Below are 19,948 nucleotides of genomic sequence, written 5' to 3'. Positions count from 1 at the left end.
TCTGGAGATGTTGCCCCAAGAAGAGAATGAAAGAATCCTGTCCCAAGACAGCTACGTGAATTACTTTAGTATCCAAACTGTGGCACAGGCCTTGAATGCTGCATATTCTTCCAGGTCAAAGAGGATGTCAATTGTGGGTGGAGGAGGCAGCTTGGACCTTCCAAGGCTAGAGCCATGGCAGGTATGTCCTTTTCCTTTTGCAACCTGCAATTTGTTGTCCCAGCCCTGGAATCACCATGATAGGATCATGGGGAAACTGTCTTGCACTGAGAGGCCATTGGCCTCTCTAGTTTAGCACTGTCTACATTGACTGACTAGCAGTGGTTCTCTACTGTTTCTGGAAGGGTATCTTTCCCCGCTCTCCCCACCCTGGAGATGCAATTGGGGATTGAAGCTGGGACCTTTGGTGTGCAAAAAAAAGATGCTCTGAGAATTGGGCTACCCTTCTTCACTCATCAATTTGCATTCAGAGTTAAGCATTGCAGTGATGCATTTTATTCATTTATTCATACAAATTTATAAGCCACCCTTCATCACGTCAACATGATCCCAGGGTGTTTTTCATGCAAATGCAATGAACAGAAAATACAATACAATGTTAAAATAATACAATAACGTTTTTTTCACCTGCTGGCAGAAATGAGTGTTTTTCCGATCCAGGTTCCTAGGGGACAGGAATCCTCCTAGAGTTGAAGGTGGGACACAACAGAAATGGCCCATCATTGTACAGGAGGCCAGGTTCACAGATTCAGCGCTATATTCCTGCAGACTTGCAGACAGCAACCTACAGACAGACTTCAAAGTCAGCTCAACATAGAGAGAGATGTAGAGCTAGTTGGAACGAAACTCTAATTCAGAAATTATCTACTTATTATCAGCCTCACACACTGCATAGTGTGGCAATTCAGAAAGGTTCCCAAATCAGGGCAGTTTTGAAATGTCACAATATGCAGAATCTAGATCTAATATGGATATTGGAGCTGACTTTTTACAGAATTTAATAAGCAGGCTAGGACTAGAGGAAAATACTTCAGTGAAGAAGAAGAAGAGTTTGGATTTGATATGCTGCTTTATCACTACCTGAAGGAGTCTCAAAGCGGCTAACATTCTCCTTTCCCTTCCTCCCCCATAACAAACACTCTGTGAGGTGAGTAGGGCTGAGAGACTTCAAAGAAGTGTGACTAGCCCAAGGTCACCCAGCAGCTGCATGTGGAGGAGCGGAGTCACGAACCCGGTTCCCCAGATTACGAGTCTACCGCGCTTAACCACTACATCACACTCATGCAAGCACTACCATTTTAGACTATCATTAATCAATATGCTTGCAAACTTTTAATAAAGCCATATTTGTCATTCTTTACATATTTTCTAAACACTATAATCAACCTTTCCTAATATATGTAATTATGCTAACTTTGGTCATCCTCAAAATTCTGAAGCAGAATGAGGGGACCTAACCATCTAGAATGGTCACTACAAGTCCAGATGAGAGAGACAGTGGTTCTTGTTCAGAGAAGTTTAGAAAGCAGAGTAAGAAGGGCTGAACATGGTTTGATGTTCTCTCGGTGCTGGAGACTCCTCTGTCATTACAGCTTCATCCATTCTTGAAAGAAGTCCAGTTCTATTCTAACACTTCAGCTGACGGACAGTACTTGGATGAGAATGGGGCACTGACCATTGACTTTGATATTGTGAATCTGGTGCTGTTTCCTAATAACTCTCTTGCTAGAGTGAAAATTGGAAGGATAGAGAGACAAGGGTCCTCAAATCTGAAGTTCACCATTAACCCAGAAGCAATTGTCTGGCCCAAGCTATTTAAGAAGGTAAGAGTAATGTTATGTTATTAACTATGACATCTGCTATGCTCTAACTCCATTTTGAATAGTACATAGAAGCATAGAATCTTAGAATTGTAGAGTTAGAAGGGACCCTAATGATGCCTAGTCCAGCCCCCTGCAATGCAGGAATTTGAGGTTATATTATGAAGCATCATGTATATGTTGGTTGAAAGAATGGATGAAATTAGAAAATACAGATTTGTTAGATTTGGAAGGATATGATAATAGATTCGGTTGGCACGCGTATTTATGGTACGAAAAGAAACGAGTGCATAAAGGTTTTGAAAATCATATTATTAGAGGATCTCTGATCGAGGTATGGGGTAGGTATAAAAACCTACTGGAACCAAAAATCCCACATTGGCTATCACCATTAGAGGTGATGAGTGTTAAAAAGATCAATATGACTAGTGTCAGGACTGGTCATTGTCCTCTTCAGATCACCACACAAATGCTTCTTGTTCTTTTATAAAACTTTTTATTGCGTATTAACAAAACATTCTTATAAACGGTTCTTAAATATTATTCCTCAGAGTCACTTCTTTCAGATACCTTCTGAGCTCTGCTTCTCCATGACCAGCCACCCTCAAAATGGCGAAGGCGCCCTTCCCTTCGCTTTCCCGCTCTTTTTTCTAACCTCCTGGCTAGAGCTGGCCTGTATCTCCCCTCCTCCCAATCTGAGCTAGAACTTAACCCTTGCCTTTCCTGGGAACAGCCGGTCCCTCCCTGTTGTTCCTGTTGCTCTCTTCTCTTCAATTCACTGCTCTCCTCCCCCCCTTGGGGAATGCTTTCTCCCTCTGGGAAACTGGAATCTTCTAACTCTAACTCTTCCCTGACAACTAGGAGGTGGATAACATATGGGAGTTTAATCGAGAAAGAAGGAAGTAAGTGGAAAATGAAACCATATGAAGAAGTGAAAGAACATGTAAATGATTGGCTGCATTACTTTCAGATTAATGAAATGTTTAGAAAAGAGGTTGCAGAAAGAGGCTATTTTGAAAAAGAATCTAGGTTTCAACAAGAAGTATTGAATAATGAAGTTAAAAATTTATCTATGATGTATAAATTATTATTAGAATGGCATTTGAACGATGAAGAGGTTAAATCAGTTATGATTCAATGGGCCAAAGATTTTGGACATAACATTCAATTTGAGGATTGGATAAAATTATGGAAGGAAGGGATGAGATTTACAGCATGCACCACAATTAAAGAAAATGTTATGAAAATGATATATCGATGGTATATAACACCAGTCAAATTAAGTAAGATGTATAAGGTGAGTAATAAATGTTGGAAATGTAAGGAGAAAGAAGGGACATTTTATCATATGTGGTGGGAATGTAAAAAAATGAAGTGCTTCTGGGAAATGATATATAATGAGATAAAGAAAATATTGAAATATACATTTCTTAAAAAAACAGAAGCATTCCTATTAGGAATTTTAGGTGGTGAGATAAAAAGGAAGGATCAGAAAGTATTTTTGTATGCAGTAACAGGAGCTAGAACTCTGGTGGCCCAGAAATGGAAACAAGAAGAAATGCCCACGATTGAAGAATGGAGTACGAAATTACTGGATTATGCAGAACTGGACAGATTAACAGGGAGGATTCGCAACCGACGGGACCAAAGATTCACTGAGGACTGGAATAAATTTACAGAATATATTAAAAATATTTGTGATAATGATATAACGTTTGTAAGTTTCCAAGAAGCTCTGTAAGAAGGTTTGGTAGAAATATTGTTTAAATAATATGGTAAGATAAGATATACATAGTGCAATATAAATGAAGAAATGTGAAGATATGTAATAACTATGGAAAATTATCAGACATGTTGATGGAAGTCTAAAAGAAAAAAGATGTGTGATGAATTCTTAATGTTTAATTGTGTTATAAATTTGTTTTTATTGGAAAATTAATAAAAATTATATACCAAAAAAAGAAAGAAAGAAAGAAGTCCAGTTCTATTCTAACACTTCAGCTGACGGACAGTACTAGGATGAGAATGGGGCACTGACCATTGACTTTGATATTGTGAATCTGGTGCTGTTTCCTAATAACTCTCTTGCTAGAGTGAAAATTGGAAGAATAGAGAGACAAGGGTCCTCAAATCTGAAGTTCACCATTAACCCAGAAGCAATTGTCTGGCCCAAGCTATTTAAGAAGGTAGGAGAAATGTTATGTTATTAACTATGACATCTGCTATGCTCTAACTCCATTTTGAATAGTACATAGAAGCATAGAATCTTAGAATTGTAGAGTTGGAAGGGACCCTAATGATCATCTAGTCCAGATGATCCTGCAATGCAGAAATCTCAACTGAAACATCCATGACAGATATAATAATAATAATAATAATAATAATAATAATAATAATAATAATAATTTATACCCTGCCCTCCCCAGCCAAGGCCGGGCTCAGGGTGGCTAAGAAGCAATAATAAAAACAAGTTGAATGAATACAACTTAAAAACAAGGTTAAAATACATTAAAATATTGAAAAATTAAAGTATTAAAAAGCAGCCTCAACACAGGAGGAAAAAGAAGAAAGAAATGACCACCCAAGCTGTTTAAAAACCTCCAAGGAGTGAGAACCCACCACCCTGACCAGTTGATAGGCACCTGGGTCTTCTTTTTTCTCCTTTTTGAAGATGGGGACAACATTTGCCCGCCTCCAGTTTGCAGGGATCTCACCTGTTATCCAAGAATTCTCAAAGATTATAGACAAAGGCTCTGAGGTTACATCTGAAAACTCTTTTAGAACCATTGGATGCAGCTCATCAGGCCCTGAAGATGTGAATTCATTTAAAGTAGCTACATGGTCCCAAACCATTTCTTTTCCTATCTTGGACTTGCATCATTTATTATTATGTTATCACCAGGTTGGGTGCTGCTTTCCTTCTGAGTGAAGACAGGGGCAAAGCAGGTGTTGTGCAGTTACACCTTCTCTGTCACCCAACAGCATTTCTCCATTTTCTCCTCACAGAGGACCTGCTACTTGCTTGTTTTTCCGCTTGCTTCAAACATTGCAGAATTTTTTTATTATTAAAAAGAATAGCTTTAACTTCTCTTGCAAGCCTGACCTCATTCTGTGCTTTGGCTCACCTGACCTACTTATTGCCGACATTATCACTCAAGAGGACCCTTCTAAAGACTCCTTCCAGTTCCTACAGAATATATTGAACCATTGCCCCTTCCGACTGTTTTGCTTCCTGTCTAGCAGCCCTCCCATTCACCAACTTCAGACTTATTGAATCAGCTCCAGCCTCTCCCTGTATTGAAAGACTGTCTCTGTGTCTGTTCGTGCCTTTGGAAGCCTCCTGAGAGCTTTGACTGTGTTTCAGCCTGCTCTCAGTTGTTCCCTTGGCAACAGGCATTCCAAGGGGCGGGGGAGTTGGAGCTGGCCATTGTTCAGCCTGCGTCAATTCTAAACCTCTCTGTTCTGCATCTGGCTGTAAAGTTCCACTAGGAGCTGGCTCATTCCTGACAGATGTTGGGCTAGTTGAAGCCTCCCATGACTACTATATCCTTTTTGAATGTTTGGTCATCTGCTCTTGAAAGGCATCACCTAATTCTCCAGTCTAGCTTGGAAGTCTAAATCAGATTCCCACAGTAAGGTCATGGTTATTTCCCTGTCCTGTGATCTGTGTCCAAAGGCAGAAATATTACTAATATTTTCTCCTTAGTGCTCAATCTTCTCTTTATACCTAGGCTGTGCCTTGCTCAAGATGCACAGAGAGCTGTTGCCCTGGATATGCCAAGAAGATTCAGGAAGGAAAACCAGTGTGCTGCTATGATTGTGTTCCTTGCTCAGAAGGGACAATCTCCACTGTGGAAGGTAGGAGAGGATCTCAGAGGATTTAAAGGCCTTTGATGGGAGGATGGGGCAAATGTTTGAGCCAACCCAAACATGATGCTACCAATGACATCCCATAAATGAAATGCCATCCCCAGAGAGGTTTCACCTGTTGCCAGCCTGCAATGTTTCCCCAGAAGCAGGAAAATTTGTTTGCCCACCAGCTCACACATGTAGAATCATTCTGGATTTATTTTTTTTAAATCACCTCCAATGTTGCAGGGAGTCATGTCAGTGAATCTGGTCTTGGGAGCTATTTTGATGGGTGAGGGACAAGTGCACAGGACAGTCAGTATTGGGTTCACCAAATGTGTGACCTCAGGAGGCTTATTGGTCTGCCATGGAGTCAGTCGGCACTACTACCAGTGAGAGGACCTGCCTATTTCTCAGAGGTCTCCAGCAGTTCAGGAATGGTGGTGGTGATGAAAAATTATACTACCTCAAGTTCCTTGGAGGAATAAGATCCAAATGTAATATGTGATTTTTTATAATAAAATATATAATATAACAAAATGAAGTTGGGCTTCACACATATGCTTCTCAATACTGGAACATGACAAGAAGCTGCATTTATACTAAGTCAACCCATTGATCCCTTTATAGAATCATAGAATCATAGAGTTGGAATAGACCACAAGGGCCATCGAGTCCAACCCCCTGCCAAGCAGGAAACACCATCAGAGCACTCCTGACATATGGTTGTCAAGCCTCTGCTTTAACCGGTCTTCATGCTAGATCTTCATTTCCCAGGCCAAAAGTAGCAGCTGGGTGCTGCTGCCAATTTGTCAATCACCTGATGCAATTGCGATGTCAGCTGAATTCATGTTTTAAAGCCCTGAGTGTCAGTAATTCAAAGCACAGTGAGAGGCTGTCTGAAAATTCTTTGCAAGCACCTTCAAACTGCTCCATAATCCTCTGGTGTTTAGGGCTCCAAAAAGTAGCACATTGGCATTTGAAAGAGACTTTCCAACAAGCCCCACACTGTTACTTGAACATGTGATTTTTCAAGGTTTCAATAACTACATTGAGAAGGAGAAGTCGTTTCCAATGGATGGAAAGCACTTCCGCCTACTTAACCAATACATGCTCACAATACATCACCTGATGGGTGGATTGCAATGCACCTTGCTTAAGCTTCTAATTGATCCCTTGAAGCCTCACCCACCTGACATCTTACAAAAATAGTATCACCCAATGAGGAGACATGCTGGGCCACGTTTGACGTAGTGGTCTGATGTTCTGATTCCCTGGTCTGAAACATCTCACACAGAAAGTTTTTTCTAGCTATGCTGCACAAGATGATTTTGTGGGAATGAGTCACTGGATTTAGATTTTTCTAGCAGTGTGTGAACATTTGCCTTTCTTCTTCCCAACAAAACAGTGTTCTTTCATGATCTCTCCCTTCTGCCTACTTTTACTCCACAACTGAAACAACATTCAGACCATTGTAGGTGTGTGACTGATATTAGGAATGATGTTAGGATACTGAAGTGTGTTTTTCTCTACGCAGATGCTAAGGAATGCAAAAATTGTCCAAAAGATCAGCATCCAAACAAGGACCAAGATCAATGTGTCCCAAAAGTAATCACCTTCCTCTCCTATGAAGAATCTTTAGGCAGCCTCCTGGCTTCCTTTGCCCTCCTCTTATCCTTAACCACAGGCTTTGGGTTAGGAATCTTCATTAAATACAAAGAAACTCCAATAGTCAAAGCCAATAACAGGGACCTCTCCTACATCCTCCTTATCTCTCTCCTGCTCTCCTTTCTGTCCTCCTTCCTCTTCATTGGCCAACCAAGAAAAACAACCTGCCTTCTCCGACAAACAGCCTTTAGCACAATCTATTCAGTTGCTGTCTCTTCTGTTCTGGCAAAAACCATCACGGTGGTGTTGGCCTTCCTGGCCACTAAGCCAGGGAGCAGGGCGAGGAGATGGCTGGGGAAGGGTTTGGCCAACTCCATTGTCATTTCCTGCTCCAGTGTGCAAGTTCTCATCTGCACCATCTGGCTGGGACTGTCTCCCCCATTCCCTGACTCTGATATGCACTCCCAGCCTGGAGAGATCATCCTGCAATGCAACGAAGGGTCTGTTGCCATGTTTTATGGTGCCCTTGGCTACATGGGCTTCCTGGCTGCCATCTGCTTCACAGTGGCTTTCCTAGCCAGGAAGCTGCCTGGAAACTTCAATGAAGCCAAGCTGATCACCTTCAGCATGCTGGTCTTCTGCAGTGTTTGGGTGTCCTTTGTGCCCACCTACCTGAGTACCAAGGGGAAGTACATGGTAGCCGTGCAGATCTTCTCTATCCTGGCCTCCAGTGCTGGGCTTCTGGGCTGCATCTTCATTCCCAAATGCTACATAATTATACTGAGGCCAGATCTGAACATGAAGGAGCACCTGACAAGAAAAAACTAAGCATGGCATTTTATTCTTAGCTCTAGGGTTGTTGTGGAATCATCGAACTGTAGACATACTATTATCCAGAAGGTTCCAGCGTGTGCCATAAATATTTGGTGTGTGTATATATATTCAAGCACTTTCCAGATAAGGCTGGAGAAGGTGATTCTTAGCCTGAGATCTTTGGGAGCCCCTACTTGTCACTGTAGATGAAGGTGGTGCAATGAAGGTGTAATCTCACTCAGCAGAAGGGACAGTTATCAGCTCATAAATGCTCAGCAGTAATTATTTATTTGGTAAAGTGTTTCCTTCCTACCACCTCACAAAACATTAGGCCAGTTTACATTTTTAAGAGTTGAGTAACACCTGGAGGGAGTCAGGTTGAGGAAGCTAATAGCATATGGCTTTGAGTAATAATTTGTAGATCCTGGAAGTGTTTGTATGACCTGAACTGTGTTCACTTGACAAAATAAGTTTGTTTGTAGCTTATGCTGTTTCTAGGTTGCATATTATCTTGTCATGAATGTGTAGTATGAATGTTAGGCCCAAAAGAAAATGGGTAATTCGTAAAGCATGATATGCTGGCAAGCGAAGCGAGAAACCAGTTTTATTAAAGAAGAATGTATGACTGTGGTGTTGTTTACTAAAAGCAAAAAGCCCTGGATGAAACAGGGTGGCTCTGGCAATGGGCCACGGACATGAGATAAAGGTCCAGAACATACTGTCTGTCATACATACTGTACGACTGCGAAGGGTTTTTTTTTATGACGGTTCAGGAGGAGAGCAGGAGGAGACAAACAACCCATGGATGGCAATGGGAAAGAAGACTATAAAAAGTTCCCTTTTGCATGCCCTCAGTGCTGCTGGGATTAGTGCTACAACTCGACACACACAGCTCTTGCGTGAGGCTTGATCAACCACACGAAGGGCCCTTGTGAGTATGGATGAATGAATGTGTGTGAGAGTGTTTGATCCTCTTGGTACCAATGTATTAATGTATACTTGACTATACGAAATAAATGTTACATGAAAGGTGTGCAAACCCAGATCTGGTCTCCAACGTGTCTTGTTGAAAGTCCTATAGCATACAGGATATAACTTGTCTCTCCGGATTGCAAAAGAACAAAGTTAGCACGGTTTGGTGACAATCTCAGTAATCAGAGTAATTCAACAAGCAGGTTAATGCAGATTGGGCACTTCGTTGATCTTACAAAAGGATGATTACGGTTAGGATTATTTATTGCTGGTTACTTTGGGACCATACAGCCTCTACATTTTCAGCTGTCAATGATTTGAACCCCTACTATATCTTAACACACATGTTTACTTGTTTTAAAAATCCTGTGTTTTTTTTTCTTTCTCTCTATTAATCTATATCTGTCCCTTGGTAGTATCCCACCAAAACATCTACAGTAATATCTTCCGGAATCTATGCTAACCAATGAGAATGTTGAACAGTTTGACATCACAAAGGGTGCTTGGCAAAGGCAATATGAAAGTACAGTGGTACCTCAGGTTACATACGCTTCAGGTTACAGACTCCGCTAACTCAGAAATAGTGCTTCAGGTTAAGAACTTTGCTTCAGGATGAGAACAGAAATCTGGCTCCGGCGGTGCGGCAGCAGCAGGAGGCCCCATTAGCTAAAGTGGTGCTTCAGGTTAAGAACAGTTTCAGGTTAAGTACGGACCTCCGGAACGAACTAAGTACTTAACCTGAGGTACCACTGTATATAAACAGGTCTTTTTAGACCAAGAGGTTTTATCCTTGTTGGAAGCAGTTATTTCGAGGGAGAATTTCCATTCTCTGGATACATCTGTGCTTATGTATATATTGAGTCCAAAATTAAGTCCAAAATTCTCTTCGATAACCTATTTTTGTGTGTCATCTGGTATAGTCTAACTAGCTGGCAAACCTTTCACCAGACTGAGTCCTGATAACAGGAAGGTACTATTTGCAGTCACGCTGATTAATCTCACACCTTCAGAAAGGTGACCTTAAATTGAAATCCTTCACAACAATCAAAAGGTCTACCCTCATCCTACTCCTCTCCTAAATTATGCTGCTGAGATAAATAAAACTTTAGCGGGGAACCATATTGAACCACTGGTCCCATCACCTCCTGGCAAATAGAAGGGGAAGAAATGGAGGCAGTGAGAGATTTTACTTTCTTGGGCTCCATGATCACTGCAGATGGTGACAGCAGCCACGAAATTAAAAGACGCCTGCTTCTTGGGAGAAGGGCAATGACAGGCCTAGACAGCATCTTGAGAAGTAGAGACGTCACCTTGCCAACAAAGGTCCGTATAGTTAAAGCCATGGTTTTCCCAGTAGTGATGTATGGAAGTGAGAGCTGGACCATAAAGAAGGCTGATCGCCGAAGAATTGATGCTTTTGAATTATGGTGCTGGAGAAGACTCTTGAGAGTCCCATGGACTGCAAGAAGATCAAACGCATCCATTCTTAAGGAAATCAGCCCTGAGTGCTCACTGGAAGGACAGATCGTGAAGCTGAGGCTCCAGTACTTTGGCCACCTCATGAGAAGAGAAGACTCCCTGGAGAAGACACTGATGCTGGGAAAGATGGAGGGCACAAGGAGAAGGGGGCGACAGAGGATGAGATGGCTGGATAGTGTTCTCGAAGCCACAAACATGAGTCTGACCAAACTGCGGGAGGTAGTGGAGGACAGAGGTGCCTGGCGTGCTCTGGTCCATGGGGTCACGAAGAGTCGGACACGACTAAACGACTAAACAACAACAAATATTGAGGTTATTAATATTGTGCATATGGAAGCAGTTGCATGAATAAAAACTAACTATTTTTGAAACTCTTGAGAGTCCCATGGACTGCAAGAAGATCAAACCGATCCATTCTGAAGGAAATCAGCCCTGAGTGCTCACTGTAAGGACAAATCCTGAAGCTGAGGCTCCAAGACTTTGGACACCTCATGAGAAGAGAAGACTCCCTGGAAAAGATCCCGATGTTGGGAAAGATGGAGGGCACAAGGAGAGGGGAATGACAGAGGACAGATGGTTGGGCAGTGTTCTTGATGCTACCAGCATGAGTTTGACCAAACTGTGGGAGGCAGTGGAAGACAGGAGTGCCTGGCTTGCTCTGGTCCATGGGGTCACGAAGAGCCGGACACGACTAAATGACCAAACAACAACAACATACAGAGTAAGGCAATTCCACAAGTCAACTGGTGCCAAGCTCTTAGGATTTTTTGTAACACCTTGCATTTGGTCCAGTAAGAAACCAGCAACCACTAAAGGGCTGGATCTACACTGATCTAAAAAAGCTAAGAAAAAAGTTATATAGCTCTCAATTCACGTTTCCATTGATTGCTGTACAGAGCCCCCCGCTGTCACATTTTTATAACACATTTATAACGTTATAACTCACCAGTCTAAAATAGTCCTAGAGCTGGGAACAGAATTAATATAAGGTGACACGGTCTTACTCCAGACAGCCACTTCCTGCACTCACTGCATTTTCTGGATCAGACACAAAAGAAGACCCACGTAGAGTGCATTGCAGTACAGTGGTACCTCGTGCTGCGTAACCTCCAGGTTACAGAATCTTTGCGTTACGGCTGTGGCAAACCCGGAAGTGTATACTTCTGGGTTTCACCGCTCGCGCATGCACAGAAGTGCTCTGCGCGCACGGCACCCCAAAATGAATTAAACACGTAACCAGAGGTACCACTGTAATCCAATCTTGAACACCTGGCTGTGCCCTGCCTGATGTGATGTGGCACTAAAGACCATTTGAGACAGCCCAAGGGTTGCCATGGAGGCCATGAAGTCCCAGTGTGGCTCTATGGCAACCTCTACATGATTATGGTCCTCCAACATCATGCCAGAGATCATCTTGGCCAGGAGAGCCCCTGGCCAATAAGGGGATCAATAAACCAGCAGCATCCCCTGTCTATCTGTCCTGCCCAGATAGAGGTTTTGAAGTTTTGTGGTAAAGGGGATGATAATTCTATGGACACTAGTGGCATCACACTGTCCTTTAACCCCATGGTCAAGCCTATACCGGGTATCCAGATGAGGACAGTTGCGTTAGGTCAGGCTCATTCAGTTTACACCTCCAGCTTTCAGCAATGCAGCCCAGATCAGCAGCCACTGTATCCATGATTAAGTTGTGGATTAATATGGTCTTTAATATGGACTGACCTGGCATTCAAGAACAGCACAGCTACATCTGTAGGGGTCATCTAACAACTCTCAGAACCTTAAACAAACAAACTACTGTTTTCAGGATTCTTTGGAGAAAGTAATGAGTGTTGGCCAAAGAATGCTTTCAATGTATGGTGCGGAAGTAACTGTGTCTTGTGCCAAGGTGAAGCATTGGGACAGACACAATGTTGAGCTCCTTTGCACTAGAGGTGTGGGTATTTCATTTTGTGTGGCTTGATTTTTAGTTTTGAATGTTCACTCACCCCCATGTTCTACTATCTTTTTTCAGTAGAAGGTTGCAAAATAAACCAATGGGTTTTATTAGCATCATAGAATTGTAGCTTCATGTTAGTAGTTTGCAGAATCAGCGTTCAGATATGTAGAAGTTAGCATGTGCTTTTATCTATCTTTAGCTTCCTTGTTTATTTTACAATATTTTGAATATTTAAAATAGCTGTTTTCAACATTGTCTTTTATTAATTTTTTATTATTTTTGTTACTTTTTATAAACCACTGGGAGGGTCTGTTTACACTAAAGTGTTATATAAATTTGCCCTGATCTAGCGTCAGTAAAGATCAGCCAATCCTTGAACCATGTATTGAGTAAACCACCTTCTTCTTCTTCTTCTTCTTCTTCTTCTTCTTCTTCTTCTTCTTCTTCTTCTTCTTCTTCTTCTTCTTCTTCTATGCAGCTGCTCCCATAAAGGTTTCAGAGGAGATATTTATTCCCCTTATATTTATCAGAACCACAGTGATTTATTCTTATTCTCTGCAGAGTCCAAGAGATAGTTCCACACCCCTTCACATATTGCCTTGGGGAACAATAATGTCAACTTCACAATTAAGGGCTGCAGGAGGTTGTTTATTCAACTATGCTTGAAAAGTCTGATGTATAAAATACCTTGGGGCCAAGATATAGAACATTTGAAGGATAAAGTATAAAACCTAATCAGAATATAGGAAGCTGCCCTCTAGCTCAGGACCATCTAGTGACTGGCAGCATCTCTCCAGGTAGAGGACATCCTCAGCCCTACCTGTTATCAGGTAGCAGAGATTGACACCTGACACCTTCTGGGTGGGAAAAAGATGCTCCATCACTGAGCTATGGCCCTTCCCTTCAGTCCTAATTTGGGCAGAGCTGAACACCCCTTGTATTTGTCAAGTCGCTAAAGCCTCTGTCTTGCAAATATTTGGGGTTTCTTCTAATTAGTGGCTTGTGTGGACAGGAACAGTCACAAGGAAAGAGTAGCAGGCAGACCCAAAATGATGATGATTATTATACCGCTGCTTCTTTTGTTGCCTCTAGCAACGCATGGGATGCAGCAGAGGGCAAAATGTCCACTGAATCTTATCAAGGATAGAAATTTGGCTGTGAATTATTACCAGGAAGGAGACCACCTCGTTAGTGGAATTATATCTTCAAGATTAATTGGAAGTCAACCTCCCTTCAGCTTTTCAAGCACCCCAGTAAGCAATTTTCAGAAGTAAGTAATGGTGTATTGCCATATTCCTTCTTCCTAAACTACTCTCGACTTCTCTTGCCGTACTGATAAATCACTATATTTGTTGTTTGAAGATTAAGGGAGCACCTCACCCACAGGAATCAAATACAGCTGGAAAATCTGAGTAGGAGTATTGCAGGCATCCGTCTCTCTATTTTTCCTGACAGTCTAAACAATAATGCCATTGGATGGAGACCTGCTATTTGTTCCATTGGTTTATTAAAGGTTTTCTGTATGTTACTTGGTGAAAAGCAGTGTTTCAATGTGCTTTACACTATACTTTAAGTATTAAAAAAAATAAGTCATGCTCCCTAAAGTAAACTTGTTTTCTATTAGCTAAAAAAGGTGTGAAGTGTGTTTATGTTTCGGATTTTTTGTAGTTGTCTCCTTGTCTCTCATGAAACATTGTGGAAGCTTGAATGCTCAGGCCACGTCGCTTTGCATGAATAATGGGAGGCTTCGTTCTCTCAATCTGCAATAATCTTCTAGATGTTTATCCACAGAATTAGTGTTCTAGGTTTGACTCACTACCAGTTTTTGTGAGATATATAATTCCTAGAGTGATTTTTTGATACACTGACAGCTGGTAGCCATAGAACTGGTCAGATGGCTAAGGAGGGTAACCAGGACATGGGCTTCCATCCTCCTCCTTTGCAAAGATACTACAGAGGCTATTACTGCTACAGTAATAGCATCCCCACATCAGCCCCACATTGCCCTACGTACTGGTCTTCTTTCAAGTTTGTCTTAATTTATTTATTTATACAAACAACTTTGTATAAGACTCATTTTCACTGAATGGTGGGTGACTATTGATACACCTTTTTGTAGTTTGATGAATGGGAGGAACTGGCACGTTATTTCCTTCTCACTTACTGTTCAGGAGATCAATCGTAACCCCAGGCTCTTACCCAACATCACCCTGGGCTACAGCATCTATGATACCTATTTTGATGGAAGAATAACTACTGATGCCTTGACAGACCTCTTTGCTGGTGGGAAAATCAATCTTCCAAACTACAGCTGCGGAAGACGGGGAAACCTTCTAGCTATTATTGAAGGGGGTGAAACCGACATCTCCATGCACATTGCAAGTATGTCAGGCATCTACAAGATACCACAGGTAAGAACTGGGTTCAAGTCAAACATACCCAGCAACATTTGCCATTTCATAAGAAAAGCAAGGTATGCTTAGCTTAGTGCAATTTATTTTATTGCTCCCTGCCGCCCAACCAGTTGCAGCCTCTTAGCACACTGCCACAAAATTTTGCCCTGCCAGAAATTGGCACTTTCAAGTGCTGTTATTCAGCTTGGCACGGGAAAGGTTTCCTCCGCTGTTCCATGAGGCTGCTACCTCTTCTTACAGCTCCAGGAGCTGTTAAATAAAATTGTTTAATGTACATCGAAATGGGAACTAAATTTGTAGTGTATTGTATGCCATGTGGCATGGTTGGAAATTTCGACTGAAGCTGAAGAAGAGCTTGCTAGGTTAATCATTAATGGTGTTGCATCATGGAACTGTACGTCTACTGGTTCAGTCACATGAAAAAGATAGTATTAGAGGTCTATGCCTATGTAAATCTGGGAGACATCCATGTTTGGGTGTGTGCCCTTTGTTTGAAGCCACTGAAGAGAATGGATGTGTGAATCTGTCTCCAGCAAACAACCTCTGGCCACAACTGCCACCCAGCAACTAGGTGAATGGAATTTCTCCAAAGAGAGGGATGTTGAATGTGGAGTACCTCAAGAATTGGTATCAGGACTGATCTGAATTTAGGAGTGAACAGTGAGATGGCCAAGTTTTCTGATCATACTGAATTGTTCTAGATTGTTAAACCAAAAACAGATTGTGAAGAGCTCCAAAGAACTCCAAATAAAAAGGCACATGCAATTCATTGTAAACAAGTGTGAATTTATGCACACTGAGGGGGAAAACAACCTTAATTTCACATGTTTGCTCCTGGGTTCTGAACTGGCATTGACTGAACAGAAATGAGACCACGGGGTCTTTGTAGATAGATCAATGAAGCTGTTGCCTCAATGCACAGCAGTCATGTAAAAGCAAATTCCATGCTAAGTAGACCATCAGGAAAGGAATTAAAAATAAAACTGTCAATCTCATAATATAGTTATACAGACCTATGGGGCCTCTGCCTTTGGAAGACTGTGTACATTGGTTTTTTACACATCTCAAACAGTGTACAGGTTAAACTTTATTCACATTAGCCAACAGCAATGGCAACATAAAACAAGCAATATATCGAAATAAAAAGACAACAATGGGTGAAAAGGGCAATCAAATGACCAAAACAATGTATTATAGAATTGGAAAAAGTTAAGAAAAAGGTACTGGAGATGCAGTGATCATATTCAATAGGGACCATTGGAAAACAGTGCTAAAGCTCCTGTCCATGCTGATAACACACAACTCTAATTTTTCATAAGATGTCAATCTAGGGGAGCTGTGAAACCCCTCTGGGTGTCGTGGTAGACTGACCTCCCAGACCTACTGAAAGCTTTATTGTTTTGCAGGACACATTTTAATGGAAGTTTGATTTTAGACTTTTGCATTCATAATTCTGTTCTATTGTATTTCTCTAAACTGCTTAGAGACAATTGCCATTAGGTGATAAATAAATTGCATATATATGAAATTTCAAAAAAACATTGAGGCTTATGCTAATTAAGTGTTTCATCATATTTAATTTAATTTAATTTAATTTAATTCACACAGTAATATCCAATCTTTGTCCTGAGAAACAAAACACCAGTTTCTTTTCTTCAACAGCTCAGTTATGGCTTTGTTCTTCATGATAAAGTCCAGTCCCCTTTTATTTACCAGATGGTCTCAAAGGAAGAAACTCAGTACCTGGGAATTACCCAACTCCTCCTGCATTTCAGGTGGACGTGGGTCGGCCTCTTTGCTCCTGACAATGACAATGGAGAAAGGTTCCTGAGTATCTTGACATCCCTAATGATCAAAAGGGAAATCTGTGTTGCCTTCACGAAAAGAGTACTACTACAAACCTGGCTGTGGTTACCCCATGAAGCACCTGCAATGTGGAGACAAGTCAATGTCTTTGTTTACTGTACAGACTCTCAATATGGACTTTTTATAATCATGGAGGTACAAACCTTGCTTGAAAGGATGGAAACTGGGGGGAAAGTCTGGATAATCACCGCTCTTGAGAACACAGTCTTGTTCTATGAGACGGAATCCTTCCAGTATGCCCATGGTTCTTTGTCCTTTGTAATGAAGACCAAAACAAGGACAAAAAAGGACGACTCCGAACCAATATTCCCTTCTTTTTTGGCTCTTTGGCAAGAAGAATTAGAATGTTCCTATTCCAAACATGCCTTGTCTGTGAGAGGTTGGACAAGATGCAGGGAGACGGAGAATGTGATGATCCAGCATAAATTTATTGAACTGGTTCACTCCCAAGATAGCTATGTTCATTACTTCAGTATCCTAGCCATTGCTCAGGCCTTGAATGCAGCATATTCATCCAGATCAAAGCGGATGTCACTGATAGGAGGAGGAGACCTGTTGGGACTTCAAAAGATTCAGCCATGGCAGGTATGTCCTTTCCCTTTTGCAAACTACTGTTCATTGTCCCATCTCTGGAATCACCATATTAGGAACATGGGAAGCTGCCTTAAAATGAGTCAGACCATTGGTCTCACAAGTAGTATTGTCTATATTGGTTTAACAAGTAGTATTGTCTATATTGACTGACTGACAGGGAAAGTGAATTATCCCAAATGCTTTCATGTTTTCTTAGTGCTGGAGTTTCCTCTGTCGTTGTAGATTCATCCATTCTTGAAAGAAGTGCATCTCTATTCTAATACTTCACCTGATGGACAGTACTTGGATGAGAATGGGGCACTGGCCATTGACTTCGATATTGTGAATTGGGTGCTGTTTCCCAATACCTCTCATGGTAGAGTGAAGATTGGGGAAATAGAGAAACAGGCATCCTCAGAGGTAAAGTTGAACATCAACCAAGAAGCAATTGTCTGGCCCCTGGTCTTTAACAAGGTATGGAGAAATGATATGTCTTTTTATTACTTGTGACATCTGCTAGGCTCTAATAGCTTGTTGAATTGCACATATGAGACTTTGACTGTGATTTTACTGATACAGTGGTACATTGGTTTACGAACTTAATCCATTCTGGTAGTCTCTTCTTAAACCAAAACTGTTCTTAAACCAAGGCGCGCTTTCCCTAATGAGGCCTTTCGCCGCTGGTGCTCTTCCACTGTTCAAATTCGTCATTAGACCGAGGTAAAGTTATCAAACAGGTTTTGTGGAGTTCGTACACCGAATAGTTTGTAAACAGGACTGTTCTTAAACTGAGGTACCACTGTACTTCCCTAGAGCGAAGTCATTGAGATGAATGGAACAGCCTCTTGAGTAAGCACGTATAAGATTTCACCGTGAATACGAGGCTTTCCAAAGCACAGTAAAATAGTTTCCCAAATGTAAGGTCTTCCCAATCTGTTCAGAATATACAAAGGCAAGCATGTATTTCCTGTAGGGACAACCCTGCACCCACCCACAAATATTAATCAGAGCTGGCAATTATTAATCACCTGCCAAAATAGGGCCTGGGGTCACTTATGGCCATTGGAAGCAAATATATGTTTTCCACAATCTTGCCAAAACACTATGATCTGTTTCCACAAGCACAAATGCTCCTAATCGTTTCTCATTGATTCTCCTTCCTCAATTTTTGCCTAGACCATGCCTCGTTCAAGATGCTCACAGAGCTGTCACCCTGGATATGTCAAGAAGATTCAGGAAGGGAAGCCCCCGTGCTGCTATGATTGCACTCCCTGCTCAGAAGGGACCATCTCCACTCAGGAAGGTAGGCCAAGACCTCAGAAAAAACCGTCTTACCTGGGAGGATGGGGCAAAGGTTTGAGCCAACCTAAGCATGATGTTTGTAATGGCATCCCATGAGTGAATTGCCTCTCGGGTTTTTGGAGGTTCAAAGAGCAGCACTAGGAGGGATAAGCAGTTTTAACAGGGGGAAAGCATGTCCACCTCTTTGACCAATGCACACATGCAGAAGTCATCAGCTGATGGTCAGTGAAAGTCTACATTCCTTAAGCTCACAATTATGCCTTTGAGGCCCTACCCATCACACAACTCAAAAAGTGGCATCACCAAATAGGGTGGCCTGCTGAGCTAATCCAGTGTCCAGAGGTTCCCAGCACCAGTTTACACTAATAGAAGCTCTTCTGAAATATCTCACAGGCCAAGCTTTTCTAGCCATTCTCCACATGATATATTTTGGTGGATGAGACCATGGATCAAGATGTTTTTGCCAGTGAACTTTTGCTTCTCTCTTTCCCAACAAAACTGTGTTCTTTTTTTATCTCTCCCATATACCTACCTTCCCCATGTGCCTAGCTTGGTTTACAACTGAAGTTAGGATACTGAAGTCTCTTTTTCTCTCTGCAGATACTGCCAAATGCACCAAATGTTCAAATGATCAGCATCCAAACAAAGACAAAAATCAATGTGTACCCAAAACAATCACCTTCCTGTCCTATGAAGAACCTTTGGGGAGCATCCTAGCTTCCTTTGCCATCCTCATATCCTTAACCACAGTTTTTGTGTTAGAAATCTTTATTAAATACAAAGCCACTCCCATAGTCAAAGCAAACAATAGGGATCTCTCCTACATCCTCCTCATCTCCCTCCTTCTCTCATTTTTGTCCTCCTTCCTCTTCATTGGCCAGCCAAGAAAAGGGACCTGCCTTTTGCGTCAAACAGCCTTCAGCACCATCTTCTCAGTTGCTCTCTCTTCCGTCTTGGCAAAAACCATCACTGTGGTGCTGGCCTTCCTGGCCACTAAGCCAGGGAGCAGGGCGAGGAGATGGCTGGGGAAGTGTTTGGCCAACTCCATTGTCATTTCCTGTTCCAGTGTGCAAGTTCTCATCTGCACGATCTGGCTGGGGACATCTCCTCCTTTCCCTGACTCTGACAAGCACTCCCAACCTGGGGAGGTCATCCTGAAATGCAACGAAGGGTCTGTGGCCATGTTTTATGTTGCCCTCGGCTACATGGGCTTCCTGGCTGCCATCTGCTTCACAGTGGCTTTCCTAGCCAGGAAGCTGCCTGGAAACTTCAATGAAGCCAAGCTGATCACCTTCAGCATGCTGGTCTTCTGC

This window comes from Podarcis raffonei, chromosome 2 (assembly GCF_027172205.1).
Source record: "Podarcis raffonei isolate rPodRaf1 chromosome 2, rPodRaf1.pri, whole genome shotgun sequence".
NCBI lineage: Eukaryota > Metazoa > Chordata > Lepidosauria > Squamata > Lacertidae > Podarcis > Podarcis raffonei.
This window is presented reverse-complemented; position numbering follows the sequence as displayed.